The following is a 14,731-nucleotide window of genomic DNA, read 5'->3' as shown; positions in this document are numbered from 1 at the left end:
CTGAGGAAGCCCACCATGGAGGTGAAAGAGGCCCCATGCAGGCAGCCACAAACCTTCACTGGAACCACACCTAATTCAGCCCAGGATTTGATAGGCGAGGCATGGGAGACCATGACCCACCCTGAGAACAGGCTAGAGAAAGGAGGGCAGCCTTTCCTGGAGTCCTTACATGTCAATTTTGAGTTAATCCCAAAGGCAATGGAAAGACCCAAATAGTTTTAACCAGATTTGCCTTTTTAAAATCCCACTCCAGTAACTTCACTGAAAATTTACTGGGGCAGAGGTGAGGAAGCAGCAGCAGGTGCAGGAAAATACAACAGGAAGCTTTTGAAATTTGATTTCATCATTTTTTTTTTTTCAGGAGAGGGGAATAGGGTTAATCCAAAACATTTTTTTTTTCATTTTACATTCTTTCCTGCAATCCATTGCAAATTTTGTAAAATAGTTATGTAGTTTCAATAGCTTAGATTTTTTTTTTTCCCCCTGTGCACTAAATATTTGCTATTAGGGACTTGAATGATTATGGCTCTTATAATGATGTAAAAACCAAAGCATCATCAATAAGCATTCTAGAGTCAAGACTATAGGGCATCCCAGGTGTGATGCACATGCAGTGATGTTTGAGGAGTGTAATTAGAGCCTGATTCTCACCACACTCAATAAGAATGCTGGCTTCATTCTCTCACTAACCTTGTTGACCATGGTACATGGCAGCACAGCAAGAGAAAAAAAGGAGAGAGAGGCAGAGAGAAGGAGAAGGAAAAATAAATAAATAAAATTGCTGGCTACTACATGTTTATAATTCAGGCTATAAGAGTTATTTTTCAGTTTTGAGGGAGAATGAACAGCACTCTGGCTGCTTTATCTGACTAAATTCATATTGCATTTCTAACTAATATTTTAAGTATATTTGCCATTGTAACATCCAGCGCAATGACAGTCCGTGCAGCTGCACCAGCTGGGTTTTAAATGCTACAGTGCAATGTCATTTTTAATATTGTAACACTGTGATAATCAGCAATACAATGTAAGAGCTCCACCCTAGGAGTCATAGGAACTGATAGGGTCCCAATTCCACCCATAGTTTACTTTGTGAGTTGTTAAGTAATTTTACGACTTGTGTCAATTTCCTCATCTACAAAAGAAGTAATTGGCATAGATGAATTCTAAAGTCTTCTCTAGCATGTGAATTCTCAAATTTGTAACATCAGGTTTTCTGAGGACATCTAATATTTTCTGAAACAAAAAGTGCATGTTGCCCTTTGCCAGACAAAGAAAAATAAATCATCTTTCCACAAACCCATTTTGTTTAAAAGCAGCCTCATTCTAGATAGGGGCATTAAGGGGTTATTTTAAGGTAGACCAGCCTGCATGCTTTTTTCTTTCAAACTACCAGCTCTTATTTTATTTGAATGCTTGTTTTTTTCTGTTTCTAAATCATAGCTCTACGTTCAGTGTTTCTTGAAGAATAACCTCTTAAAATGATACAACCTCCAATTTCATTGCCACATCATTCAAACTCAATGGATGGCTTTGTAGCAACCACCCTGTGCTACTGTTCTTCAGTAGCATAAGTGGGTTTTCAGCTTGGGACAGGCCATCTGATCTCTTGACCAGTACTCTAGTTTGATATTTAGGGCCAGACTCCAACACATTGCTGTCTGAAATTACTATCACTTTGAAAGAAAATATAAACATAAGCCAAACAAGATTGGCAAAAAATGGAAACTAATAGATATTTATTCTGTCCCTTCTTACATTTTTCTCATATAAAAACCCCATTTGCCCCATCTGTGGAATCATTAATTTGTTTACTTGCCATGAATTGAAAATTATCTCCACTTTGTCCCATTTTTAGAGACATCTTTAAAAAATCCAAACTGAGGGAAGCAGAGCCAAGCTGGTGCCCTTGACAGATGCATCATGCCATCCCTTTGCAGCAAAGACCCCAAAAAATAAGTAAAACAGATACAAACATAAGTTTTGGAACACTGAACTTCAAACAAAGGGATAAAGAACTAGATCAAACACCAAAATTAAGAAGAAAATGAAGGAAAACAGAGAACGAAGAGAGATACAGAGTGGACGTCCCCTACCAACTAATATGGCACAGTGTTACCATCTTGGAGCATAGCCATCAATGACCCTGGACAGGGAGTATAGGAAGGCAATGTCACAGAATTCTCAACACGAGACAGAGAACTCAGTAAGTGAGAAACATGCTTTCCCAACACCCACCCTTCTTCCACATGTACCATCTCTACTCCTCTCCACCGACAGGTCACACTGAGCAGCCTTGGCTAGGGAGGTACCAGCCCACTGCCAGCCCAAGTCCATCCTGCCCCACCTGCTGTCTCCTGCCATGACATTTTCTCCCCTTTCCTCCTTTTCTTTCTCCCTCCCACCTAGCCCATACCATATCTCTACCCCTTCCCACTGGATCACACCCCACTACCTGGTTTAGACAAAGCTAGGGAAACACCAGCCTGCCACCAGCCCAGGCCCACCCCCACTCCACCCCCTGGCTCCTGCCACACCTTTTTTTTTTCTTTTCTTTCTCTTCTTTTTCTGCCTTCCTCCTCTTTCTGTCTTATTCCCAACTAGCCCTGTGACCCACTCTACCCTTTCCTGCCAAGCTGTGCCACGTTGCCTTGGCTATAGCGACACTGACCTGTCACCATTCTGGGTCAGCCCTGCTCTCACCTGCAGGATCTTGTCACACCTTCCCCCCCCCTTTATTCCTTTTCTTTCTTGCTCCCAACTAGCTCCGTATACCACCTTTACCCTTTCCACTGAGCTACGATGTACTGCCTTGGCTAGAAAGACTGCACACCAGGGCCAGCCCCAGTCTACACTGCCCCTCTTTCTTTCTTTTTCCTTTTCTTTATTTCCTCCCTCTACTTTTTCTTCTCTTTCCCACCTGGCCATGTACCCCACCTCCTGTTTCCCACCAGCCATTGCCATACCTCCCTGGCCAGATGGTCCCCAGTCCAGGCCTGCCACCACACAAGGTTCTCATTGCCCCTCCTCTCATGCCACTTAAGCAGCTGCTGAATGGAGGGAAGTGACTCCATCCAACTCCCCGTCTAACATCACCACCTATCTGGCAAGGGGCTGTGAATGCTCTCATAATACTGAACCAACATCAGAATGCAGACAGACTCACTCAGTCTGTCCTCTGCCACCTTGCCAAACCTGTGTACAGTGAAGAAGTCTCACCCTGCCTGTGACTGCCCTGCATGTCCAAACAAGGTGTGAGAGCTATCGTACCCACAGATGAACAAGCAGAAAATCATGGCAGGCCCGCACACCCTGATATATCAAAACAAAACACAGAGGCAGGATGGAACAAATGAATGTATAATCAATCAATCAATAAAATAATGCCTTAACGTCTTGGAGAGAACAGAACATACTAAAACATAAAAAAAAAAAAAAAGCAGGACAAGATGGCTCCAACAAGTGGCCAAAATGAAGAATAAGATGACCTTCTGGTAGAAAAAAAGGCAATGGAACTACTTGATATATGATTCAAAAGGCTAATATTTAGGGTTCTTGAGGAGATTAGGAAAGAGATCAAGGAAAACACAAAGCCAACAAAAACATGAGCAAAATCAAGGAAAACACAGAAAAGCAATAGAAATATTCAGGAAAACAATACAACAACAAAATATCAAAATAAATAAACAATAGGAAATCATATCAAAAAAGCAACTAGAATCCAAAAGATAAACAACCAAATTTCAGAAATGGACAACTCAACAGAAGGATTTACAAGCAAATTTGAAACACAGGAAGACAAAATCAACGAGATTGAAGAAAAATCTATAAATGCCCACAACGTCCAAACAGGAAAAGGGAGAATAAACAATGTAGGTATAGGGCTTTCAAATGGATAGGAAGAAAAGACAATATCAAGTAATAAAAGACTGTTTCAAATTTAGGAAGATAAGGGTAAATTTCAAGGTAACCACAAAGAAAGTTAACAAACCTACTCATCAGAATAAAAAAGAAGAAAAACATGAAGTCTCATTAAACATAGAATCTATAATAACAAAAGAAAAGAAAATCCACTAACAAAATTAACTCATCACAAGAAAGTAAGAGGAACAAAGAAAATTTCAGTACTAATAAAAAAAGTGCAATAACATGACAGCAATAAACTCATACATATTGATAATCACACAAATGTAAATGGCTTAAATGCACACGTAAAGAGAGTGACAGAATGGATTAAAAAAAAATCAATATGCTGTCTACAAGAGACACACCTTAGACACAAAGATATAAACATATTAAAAAGAAAAGGATGGAAAAAATGTATCAAGCAAACAGTAACCAAAACAGAACAGGAGTAGCAATGCTAATCTTAGGTAAGATAGACTTTAAGGCAAAATCCATCATAAGAGACAAGGGAAGACATTATATAATGATTAAAGGTACAATCCACCAAAAAGACATAACCATAATAAATATCTACATACCCAGTGACAGGGCTCCAAAATACATAAAACAAACTCTAACATCACTGAAAAGAGAAATAGATAGTTCCACAATAATGGTAGGAGACTTCAACCTACCACTTTCAGTAAAGGACTGAACATCTAGAAAGAAGCTCAACAAAGATATAGAAGATCTAAAGACCACAATCAAACAATTTGACATCATAGACATAGAACACTCCACCAAACAGCAGCAAAATATACATTCTTCTCCAATGCACTTGGAACGTTCCCTGGAATAGCTCACACTTTTAGGCCATAAAGCAATCATTAACACAATCCAAACATCAAAACAGTACAAAGCATTCTCTGATTCCAACCTCATAAAAGTAGAAATCAATAACAAGAAGAGCTAGGAAAAAAATATATATATATGGAAACTGAATAATACTTTGCTTAAAAACAACTGGGTAATAGAAGAAATGAAAATGGGAATAAAAAAATTTCCTAGAATTAAATTAAAATGAAAACACATCATACCAAAACCACTGGGACACAGCAAATGCAGTGTTCAGAAGTCAATTTATAGTAATACACATACACATCAAAAAAGAAGCATGGACCCAAATCAAAACTTTATGCCTACAAGAGCACAGCGAAAGAAGTCCTCGGCCCCAGGAGAATGGAAATAATAAAGATTAAAGCAGAAAAAAATGAAATAGAGAGTAGAAAAAATCAATAGACCAAAAGCTGTTTCTTTGAAAAAAGATCAACAAAATCGAGAAATTTTTGGCCAAACTGACAAAAACAAAATAAAACAAGACAAAAAAAAAAAAAGTAAAAGAAAAGAAAGGAACAAGAGAAGAAGCATATAACCCAAATAAAAAATGAGATGGGGGATGTTACAACAGATCCAACTAAAAAAATAAAGGATCATAACAGAATACTATGAAAAATTGTACTCCAGCTAATTTGAGAACGTAGAAGAAACGGAAAAATTTCTAGAAACACACTACCACCTAAACTAACACAAGTAAAAACAAGTGACATAGAAAATCTGAACAGACTCATAACAAAAGAAGAGATTGAAGAGGTTATAAAAAAATAACAACAACAACAAAAAAAACCTGGCCCAGAAGGCTTCAACTGTAGATTTTACGAAACATTCAGTGCTACTCAAGCTATTTCAAGACATAAAAAAAGAAGGGATAAAAGAATACTCACAAAGGGAGCATAACCCAGATACCAAAGCCAGTAAAGACACTACAAAAAAAGAAAATCACAGAACAATATCTCTTATGAATATAGATGTAAAATCTCTCAACAAAATTCTAGCCAATAGAATTCAGCACCGTACCAAAAAAAAAAACACCATGACCAAATGGGATTCATACCAGATATGCAACATTGGAAAATCAATCGCTGTAATCCAACACAAATAGAACAAAAGAAAAAGAATCACGTGATCATCTCCATTGACACAGAAAAGGCATTTGGTGAAGTCCAAAACCCATTCCCGAAAAAACTCTCTATAAAAAATGTGAATAGAAGGGATATTCCTCAACATAACAAAAGACATCTATAAAAAACTAGAAGCCCTGGTGGCATAGTAGTTAAGAGCTAAGACTGCTAACCAAAAGGTTGGCAGTTCAAATCTATCAGTCACTCCTTGGAAACCCTATGAAGTAGCACTACTCTGTCCTCTAGGGTCTCTTTGAGTCAGAATCGACTCAATGACAATAAGTTTTTTTTTTTTTTTTTTTAATGTACAAAACAAAGAGTCAACATCATTCTCACTGGAGAGAGGCTGAAAGTATTCCCCCTGAAAACGGAAACATGACAAGGATGCCCTTTACCACCATTCTTATTTAACATTGTGCTGGAAGTCCTGGCTAGAGCAATAAGGCAAGAAAAAGAAACAAAGGGCATCTAAATTTGAAAGGAAGAAGTAAAACTAATCCCTATTCTCAGATAATATGATCCTATACCTACAGAACCCCAAAGATTCCACAAGAAAACTACTCTAACTAATAGAAAGATTCAGCAGAGTAAGGGTATAAAAAAATCAACATACAAAAATCAGTTAGATTCCTATACATCAAGAAAGAGAGCTTCAAAAAGGAAATCAGGAAAATAATACCATTTATAATAACTCCTAAAAAGATAAAAGACTTAGGAACAAATCTAAACAGGGACATAAAAGACCTATACAAAGAAAATTACAAAACCCTATTGCAAGAAACCAAGAGACCTACCTAAATAGAAAAGTATACCATACTCATGAATAAGAAGACTCAACATTGTGAAAATATCAATCCTATCCAAAGCGATCTACAGATATAATGCAATCCTGACCCAAATACCAACAGCATACTTTAACGAGATGGAAAAAGTAATCACCAACTTTATATGGAAAGATGTCCCAGATAAGCAAAGCATTACTGAAGAAAAAGAACAAAGTAGGAAGTCTCACACTACTTGATCTCAGAACCTACTATACAATCACGGTAGCAAAAACACCCTCTTAGTGGTAGGACAGACAAATAGATCAATGAAATAGAATCGAAAACCAGATGTAAATCCATTCACCTATGGTCAGCTGATCTTTGACAAAGGACCAAAATCCATTAAATGGAGAAAAGACAGTTTTTTTTTTTTTTTTAGTAAATCGTGCTGGCAAACATTGATGTCCATCTGTAAAAAAATTAAACAGGACACATAACTTACACCATCCAAAAAACTGACTCAAAATGGATCAAAGACTTAAGCAAAACATAGAAGACCAAAGCAAAATCATAGGAGTTTCCTAAACACATCTAAAAACTTTCAGGAACCAGGTAGCTGGGGCTGGGTCCTGGGGGTCATCATGGAGCGTGCTGTCACATTTTGAGAATTGCAATTAATGTCACAAAACAATTTGTGTACAAAATTTGTTTAATGAAAAACTAATTTGTGCTGCAAACTTTCACCTAAAACACAAGAATTTTTTTTTTTAATTTCAAACTAATCAGACCCAATCTCACTGTAATTAAAGGAATGCAAACTAAAATATAATAAATTTTACTTTTTGTATTTTTCATAATCTTGACACATTTATTAATTCAGTTAATTCATTAATTTTGGCAAAGATTTTAACTTGGCTAATTCATTTTGTGAGTGTAATTGTTAAAAAAAAAAATAGACACTGTTGTAGTCAGCAAAAATCACAACCAATCTCTTTGGAAGAAGATTTGGCAATATACATCAAAATTAAAAACAGATACAATATTTTAATGCATTAAAAATTCTACTTCTAAGAATTTATTTTATACATAAAATCAAAGGTATAGGTACAAGGATAACTTAGACCATAATGGGTGGGTGATAAAACAAATCGGGATGTGTCCTAAACCTGAAATATTAACCAACTATCAAAAATTTTAAAGTAGATCTATATTTGATAATTAGGAAAGGGCTCTGGGGGGAAAAAAAACCTCAGATGCAGAACAGAATGTGTGCTAAAGGGATATATAGATAAATGTGCAGGTGTATTTATTTCTAATTATTTACCTGTTTAAACTACCTCTCGTTGTTGTGGAGCCCTGGTGGCACAGTAGTTAAGAGATCTGCTGCTAACCAAAAGGTCAGTAGTTCAGATCAACCAGCTGCTTCTCAGAAACGCGGGGGAGTTCTACTTGTCCTACAGGATCACTAAGAGTCCAAATCTACTTGACAGAAACTTTTTTTTTTTTTTAATTGTTGTGTGCTACTGAATTGGTTCTGAGTCATAGTGACCCTATAAGACAGAGTAGAACTGCTCCACGGAGTTTCCAAGGCTATAGTCTTTATGGAAGCAAAATCCCACATCTTTCTCCCATGGAAATGGGTTTAAACCACCAACCTTTCAGTTAGCAGCCCAACATTTAATCATTGTGCCATGAGGTTTTTTTAAACTGTCTCCAAGAAATTAGAAATGAAACTGACAACCGGAGTAGACTGTAAGGAGTGCGTCTTGCAGACTAAGGACTGGATAGGAGAAAGTCTGTGTTTTCATTGTCTATGCTTTTATACCCTGGTAGCATAGTGGTTAAGAGCTATGGCTGCTAACCAAAAGGTCAGCGGTTCGAATCCACCAGGCTCTCCTTGGAAGCTGTATAGGGCAGTTCTACCCCGTCCTATAGGGTCGCTATGAGTAGGAATTGACTCAACAGCAACGTGTTTGGTTTTTTGGTTTGGTTTTACGCTTTTACACAGAATTTTTGTCATGAGAAAATATTACTTAGAACCCATAAAAACATGATGTTTATTATACAAAAGGAAGATTAAAATCAAGACCCTGTCCCTTCTTTGATTACAGTTTGACTTCAGTAATTCTTGTCATCTAAAATTTAAACCTATACTGTGGTTTTTACAACAGTAATTCCCAGAATCTGCCAGGCATTTGTTCATCTGATTGCCTGAAATGTTCTCCTAAGAATGTTTAAACATGTTTCCCTGCCTGGCTTTTCTGCTGTTTCCTACCTTAGGTTTTCTTATCTGTGTGTTATAAATCCTACAATGCATTGTTACTGTTTTTGTTTAAGCAGTAAATTATGATTTAGAGAAATTTAAACAGGTAAACCTTATCTTTTTATCCAAGTAGTTACGTTTTTCTGGACTCTTCATTCTTTTTTATACATTCAGATTTCCATCTGGCATCATTTTCCTCCTTCTTGAAGGATTCACTTTCTAACATTTCTGTAGTACAGCTCTGATAGCAATGTATTTATTTTATCTTTTGTGTGTCTGAGAAACTTTATTACATCTTTGTTTTTGAAAGACATTTTCACTGGCATAGGACTCAAGTTTAACAGGTTTTTTTTTTTTTTTTTTCTTTCATACTTTAGATATTTCACCAGGAGGCAGGGCCAAGATGGCAGAGTAGTCAGAGGCTTTCAGTGGTCCCTCTTACAATAAAGACTCCAAAAAACAAGTGAATTGATTATATATGACAGTTTAGGAGCCCTGAACAACAAAGGCAAAGTTAAGGAATAAGACTGAATGCCAGACAGTTCAGAAGCAGCAAGGAGTTGCCAGATCTGACCTGGCAGGAACCAGCACCCTGCAGGCTGGAACCATTGGTGCAAGCAAGGCAGCACAACCAGTGGCTTTCAGAATGCATTTTCCATATTGGGAAAGACTGAGCGGCGGAGACTTCATTCACACCTCCAGAGTAAGGGAAAAACAGCACTCTGGGCATAAGATAAGTAAAAAAAATTCACTGTGTGGTCAAAAAAACACCCCTTTGGAAAAAACTCTCTCCCATTTAACTGACTCCTCCCCACTCTGCGCTGGATCCCAAGCTTGCTTCAGTGATGATAGCTGCTTTCCCTGAGGTGGAAGTAGGAATTGTCATGCACACTGAGCTATCCTCCCGGCCTTGGAGAAGGAACAAACTAACGAACTGGGGGGAAAAATAATCTGCGAGCTCCCCTAAAACAGGAACTCAGGGCAAAAGGAGCTCCTTTGCCTAGGCACAGGAATAAGGGGTCCACAGACTTTGAATGCCTTTCACCCCTAAATACACCTGTGAAGGTCCATTTCAACAAGGTAGACCCTTATTAGCACAGTACAACAGGGTATATACCTGAAGTCTAACTTCAAATGCTTCAGCTATGTAGTGGAGAGGTGGGTTTGAGTGGAGAGGTGGGTTTGGGATGTTTGACAAAGCTCTGCCTATTAAGCAGAGTCCTCACCTGCCAACAACAGGGGCCTGAGGACTGGTGGCTCCATCCACATCTACAGGCCACTTGCAACAGGAGCCTAAGAATAAATCATGACTCCCAGTCCTTATAGCCCACAGCAGTGGGTGCCCATAGTCTGGCTGCAATACCCACCCACCCAGGTGCTCTACGGAACAGGGACATGCTTTCCTCACAGACACGCAAGGGTGGTTTTCAGTCCCCTGTCTGGCTCAGCACATGACCCCCTACTTCAGCCAGATACCTGTGCCTACACCAACCACTCCTGCTCATCTAAGGCTGAAGGTGAGAATCTGCACTACGCACTTGGTGACCAACTATCTGGACACCTGAGCTGAATCCATACAAGAAAAGTAAATGGACTCCTGGGCTCATATACCTAGCAACAGCTTTAACCACCTGAAGACAAGACGTTAGAGCATCAAAGGCACCAATAATCAAACTAGCTCACTCCAGCAGCCTATTTAGGCATATGAAAACAAAACAAAACAAGAAGCTAGGACCCAGTAAGCAAATATAAAATAAATTAATAAAAAAAAAGAAATTAATACAATAACTTATTGATGACTTTGAGATAACCGTCAATATCGAATCACATAAAGAGGCAGACTATAATGGCTTCAGCAAACTCCTGAAATAAAGAATCAAGAAAAAATCTGGATGAAGAGAATTACCTGGAATTAACAGAGGTAGAATACAAAAGATTAACATACAGAACTCTTCAGGAGATCAGGCAAAACAAAGAACAAGCCAAGGAGCCCAGAGACATAGAATTAGAGGAACTTAAGAAGATTATAGAAGAGCATAAAGACAAATTCAGTAGGCTGCAAGAGTCCATAGAGAGACACGAATCGGAAATTCAGAAGATTAAAAAAAAATGCAGAATTAGACAAATCAATAGAAAATAATAGGACCAGAATTGAGGCAATGGAAGTCAGAATTAGTGAGATTGAAGATAAAGCACTTGACACAACATATTTGAGGACAAAACAAAGAATGTAAAAAAAATGAGGAAAATCTAAGAATTATGTGGGATTCTATCAAGAGAAACTACAAGTGATTGAAATACCAGAAAAGGGGGAAAGTAGAAGATACAGAGAGAATTGTTGAGGATTTTTTTGGCAGAAAACTTCCCTGATATCATGGAGAATGAGAAAATATCTATCCAAGATGCTCACTGAAACCCACACAACGTAGATCCCAAAAGAAAGTCTCCAAGACATAATCAAACTTGCCAAAATCGAAGATAAAGAGAGAATTTCAAGAGCTGCTAGGGGCAATCAAAAAGTCACCCACAAAGGAGAGTCAATAAGAATAAGCTCAGACTACTCAGCAAAAACATGCAGGCAAGATGGTAATGCGTGACATATATAAAGCCTTGATGGAAAAAAAAAAAAAAAAAAAAATTAGTAGCCAAGAATTAAATATCTAGCAAAACTGTCTCTCAAAATAAGAAGGCGAAATTAGGACATTTCCAGATAAACAGAACTTTAGGGAATTTGTAAAAATCAAACCAAAATTACAAGAAATACTAATGGGAGTCCTATGGTTAGAAAATCAGTAACATCAGATAACAACCCAAGACTGGGACATGGGACAGAGCAACCAGATATCGATTCAGATAGAGAAATTACAAAAATAAACCTAAGCTAAAATGCTCAAAACGGAAACAGAGAGGTGATTATGTTAAAGATGACTACATTAAATACAAAAAAAGAGACTAAAAAATGTAGTCACAGTTCTTTCATAGGGAGAGGAAGTCAAGGCAATACAAAGAAGTAAAATTTCAGTTTAAACTTAGAAAAATAGGTGTAAATATTAAGGTAACCACTAAGGAGACTAATAGTCCTACACGCCAAAATAAAAACCAAGAGAAACATAAAGACTCAGCAAATACAAAAGCAACAGCAATGAAAAAGAGGAAAAGACAACATATAAAGAAAAACAACTCAGCACAGAAAATTAAGTGGAACAAAAACAACAAAAAAAAACTGTCAACAACACAAAAAAAAGGCTTAAAAATGACAGCACTGAAATCGCACATATCAATAATTATGCAAAATGTACATGGACTAAATGCACCAATAAAGAGACAGATACTGGCAGAATGGGTTAAAAAAATAAGATCTGTCTATATGCTGCCTATAAGAGACACAGCTTAGACTTAAACAAACTAAAATTCAAAGGATGGAAATATATATATATATATATCAAGCAAACAACAATCAAAAAAGAGCAGAAGTGACAATATTAATTTCTGACAATATAGCCTTTAAAGTAAAATTCACTACAAAGGATAAGAAAGGACACTACATAAGGATTAAAAGGTTTAATACATCAGGAGTATATAAACATAATAAATATTTACACACCCATTGACAGGTTTCCAAAATACATAAAGCAAATTCTAACAGCAGTGAAAATAGAGATAGATCCAAAATAATAGCAGGAGACTTCAAAACACCACTTTCTGTGAAGGACAGAACATCCACACAGGAGATCAACAAAAGCATGGAAGATCTAAACGCCACATTAAACCAACTTGACTTAATAAACATATACAGAACACACTACCCAACAGCAGCCAAGTGTACTTTCTTTTCCAAGTCACATGGAACATTCTCCAGAAGAGAGCACATATTAGGTCACAAAGCAAGCCTTAAAAGAATCTAAAACATTGAAATATTGCAAAGCATCTTTTCCAACCATAAAGCTATAAAATAGAAATCAACAGAAAAAGCAAGGAAAAAAATGAAACACAGGGAAACTGAACACGTTGCCCCCAAACTACTAGGTTACAGAAGAAATTGTGGACAGAATAAATAATTTCATGGAATCAAATGAGAATGAAAACTCTTCCACCAGAACCTTTGGGACACATCAAAAGCAGGGCTCCAAGGACAATTTATAAACTCACACATCCAAAAAGAAAAAAAAAGCCCAAATCAAAGAATTATCCCTACACTTCAGACAAATAGAAAAAGAGCAGCAAAAGAAGCCCTCAATCACCAGAAGAAAGCAAACAATAAAAAAAATAGAGCAGAATTAAATGAAACAGAGAACAGGAAAACAACTGAAAGAATTAACAAGACCAAAACTGGTTCTTTGAGAAGATCAACAAAATTGATAAACCATTGGCCAAACTGACAAAAGAAAAACAGGAGAGTACACAAATAACCTGAATAAAAAATGAGATAGGTGATATCACAACATGTGCAGCTGAAATTCAAAGAATCAAAACAGAATACTATGAAAAATTGTACTCTAACAAATTTGAAAACCTAGAGGAAATGGACAAATTTCTAGAAATACACTGAAGGAATTTCAGAGCATAGAAAACAATGAATACATACTCTCCAATTCATTCCATGAAGCCACCATAACCCTGAACCCAAAACCAGGTAAGGACACCACAAAAAAGAAAATTACAGACCAATATCCCTCATGAACATAGATGCAAAAATCCTCAACAAAATTCTAGCCAATAGAATTCAAAAACATATCAAAAAAATAATTCATCATGATCAAGTGGGATTCATACCAGGTATGCAGGGATAGTTTAACATTAGAAAAACAATCAATATAATCCGTAAAGAAAACAAAAAACAAGAACTACATGATCTTGTCAATTGATGCAGAAAAGGCATTTAACAAAGCCCAACACCATTCAGGATAAAAACCCTCACCAAAATAGGAACAGAAGGGAAATCTTTCAACATAGTGAACGGCATTTGTACAAAGCAAAGAGCCAACATCGTTCTAAATGGAGAGAGCCTGAAAGCATTCTCTTGAGAATGAGAACCAGACAAGGATGCCCTTTATCACAACTCTTATTCAACGTTGTGCTGGAGGTCCTAGCTAGAGCAATTAGGCTATAAAAAGAAATAAAGAGCATCCAGTATGGCAAGGGAGAAGTAAAAGTATCTCTATTTGCAGATCTTACACACAGAAAACTCTAAGGAATCCCCAAGAAAACTACTGGAACTAATAGAACAGTTCATCAAAGTATCAAGATACAAGACAAACATACAAAAATAAGTTGGATTACTCTACACCAACAAAGAGAAGTTGAAGATGAAATCACCAAATCAATACCATTTACAATAGCCCCCAAGAAGATAAAATACTTAGGAATAAATCTAACCAGAGATGTAAAAGACCTATACAAAGAAAAACTACAAGACAGTACTGCAAGAAACCAAAAGAGACCTACATAAGTGGAAAAACATACCTTGCTCGTGGATAGAAAGACTCAACATTTTGAAAGTGTGTATTCTACCCCAAGCTATCTACAGATACAATGCAATCCTGATCCAAATTCCATGATTTTTTTAATGAGATGGAGAAACAAATCACCAACTTCATATGGAAGGGGAAGAGGTCCCAAATAAGTAAAGCATTACTGAAAAAGAAGACCAAAGTGGGAGGCCTCACTCTACCTGATTTTAGAACCTATTATTCAGCCACAGTAGTCAAAACAGTCCGGTACTGGTACAACAGACACATAGACCAACGGAACGGAATTGAGAATCCAGACATAAATTCATCCACCTATGAGCAGCTGATATT

Source organism: Loxodonta africana, chromosome 6 (genome assembly GCF_030014295.1).
Source record: "Loxodonta africana isolate mLoxAfr1 chromosome 6, mLoxAfr1.hap2, whole genome shotgun sequence".
Taxonomy (NCBI): Eukaryota; Metazoa; Chordata; class Mammalia; order Proboscidea; family Elephantidae; genus Loxodonta; species Loxodonta africana.
This window is presented reverse-complemented; position numbering follows the sequence as displayed.